The sequence below is a fragment of the Pteropus vampyrus genome, unplaced genomic scaffold (genome assembly GCF_000151845.1).
Source record: "Pteropus vampyrus isolate Shadow unplaced genomic scaffold, Pvam_2.0 Scaffold104, whole genome shotgun sequence".
Taxonomy (NCBI): Eukaryota; Metazoa; Chordata; class Mammalia; order Chiroptera; family Pteropodidae; genus Pteropus; species Pteropus vampyrus.
The window spans coordinates 3,110,065-3,112,522 of record NW_011888885.1 but is presented as its reverse complement, the minus strand read 5'-3'; positions in this window follow the sequence as shown (position 1 = coordinate 3,112,522).

Below are 2,458 nucleotides of genomic sequence, written 5' to 3'. Positions count from 1 at the left end.
AAGTGCTGGTGCCATCAACTAATAAGGAGACATGGTTATCCAGGAGAGTTAACCAAAATAAAAGTTAACAGTAGCAAAAATCAAATGAAATGTGTTTCTAAGGAGTAAAGTAAGAAGGATATTTAGTCCAAAGCAGCAACATAGAGCAGGTGCATGACATGTGGAACAATGACTCAGACTACACCTGAGGGGACTCTGGGGTAAATAGATTTCCTAAGGCCAGTCTGTTTATATTTTAAGGAAGAAGGTGAAGGGACAGTTCAAAATTATCGAAGAGTTTATGTTTGATGGAAGACTGATGCCTGTTACAAGCTAAAAAGTGTGCCCCAAAATACATATTGAAGGAGCTTGAAGTTTTAACCCCCAGTACCTAGAATGTAACTATATTTGGAGATAGGGCCTTAAAGAGATAATTAAATTAAAATGAGGTAACTAGGGTAAACCCTAATCTAATATGACTGGTGTCCTTATAAATTGGGAATTAAGACACAGACACACAGAAGGAACGCCATGTGATGACGCAGAGAAAAGATGACCATGTACAAGCCAAAGAGAACTCAGAGATAAGACAACCTCTTGATCTTGGACTTCCATCCTCCAAACTTTGAGAAAATAAATTTATATTGTTTAAGCCACACAATTATAGTACTTTGTTATGGCAATACTAGCAAATTAATATGGTGCCTAAGGCACAAAAGAAGTGTTTGAGACAAGATAGAGGAATAGAAGAGGATTTCAATTTGAGAGATATATGTAGGAGAAAGGAAGAGATATAGTATGGTGATTAATAATTGAACACGCTTATTATCAGGACCAAAAATATTCAAGAATATGATACAAGATAAAATTAATTTCGATAAGACCTGAAACCTTCTATACCCATGCAGCTTTACTGTCTCCATTAAAATAATTTTACCATCCCACTGTCTTTGTCAGCATAATTTTACCATTCCAGGAGACTCTTGCTTAGGAAGCTAAAACTTGAAAATAACTCCATTTTTCATCTCAGGTACTTCCTGAAAGAATCATCAACTCTTCAATAGAAAGCATCAAATGTTTATACCCCAAGACATTTTGGACCACTTGACTTACCTTGCCTTGTCCATCAACCTGAACTATTATATCATGATCCTTGCTCTGTTTAACAATCAAACCCCCAAATTGAAAGACTCATCATAAACTAAAGTTTAAAATCTCATAAATATCTTGGCTTTGCACATCCCACTCTGAGACAAGAATAAAATTATGTTCTCACTCTCTCACTGCAATAAGAATAAACTCAGTTTTGTCCTATCAACAGGTGATTTTGGTGATATTTTTGAAGCCAACATTTGACAATAATATATTTATTCAAGATCTTGAAAAGGCTGGTCATTGCCCTGGTTGGGGAGGGGAATGGATGAATTAATGAAGTGTATACATTGAAAATCTTAGCCAATTATTCAGTGTTTTAGCAACTAGGGGCACACAACAAATGAAGAACTTAGATTGGCTGGATGGTAGTTAGAATTGCTGACTCACTGGAGAAGGTTGCTGGAGGCAACATGTGGCAGCAGGAATGATTTAAAAAGTTAGAATTCAGAAAATTGGTGATAAAATAGAGAATGTGGTTCAGGACAAGCATGGATCAAAAAAGTGGTTTGGTTGTGGATAACATAGGAAATGCGTTTCAATCATTGTAAAATAGACATCAAATGAAGGGATTTATATTATAAAGTCTTCTGTTCAACCATGGATAAGTTCTGGTTGGAAATATCTAAAACATTGTACTTAGGACCAAGATGTGTTTTATGCTAATATATTAGTTTCTCAGGGCTGCCATAACAAATTACAACAAACTTCGTGGATTATAAAAACAGATGTTTATATCCTCACAGTTCTAGAATATAGATATCTGAAAACAATGTGTTAGAAGGGCAATCTTCCCTCAAATGGCTCTAGGAAAAGTTTCTCCCCAGCCTCTTCAGTGTTGTGGTGGTCAACAATCCTTAGCATTCTTAGGCTTGTAGATGCATTACCACAATCCCTACCTCCATCTTCATATGGCCTTCTACCCTGTGTATCTGTGTTTCTGTTTTCAAATTTCCTTGTTCTTGTAAGGACATCAGTCATATTTGATTTAGGTCCACGCTAATCCATTATAACATATTAATTTGATTATATCTCCAAAGAATGTATTTTTAAATAAAGTAATACTAATAGTTTCTGGTGGAAATGAATTTCTTTTTGGAGGGGGGCACTGTTCAACTCAATATAGCTGGTATTCTAATGAGAAGTATGCAAATACGTAGGAGTGCTAAATCACTCATATGCTGTCATATTTTTCTTTGCAAATGTAATTTACTTACATACCTTACATATTAGAAAATTTGTGGCAGTATTGTTCTTTCACTGATGTTAGTCAAGAGTTAAGAGATGAGGACATGATGCTTACTTTATATTGGGAGGTAAAATGGTC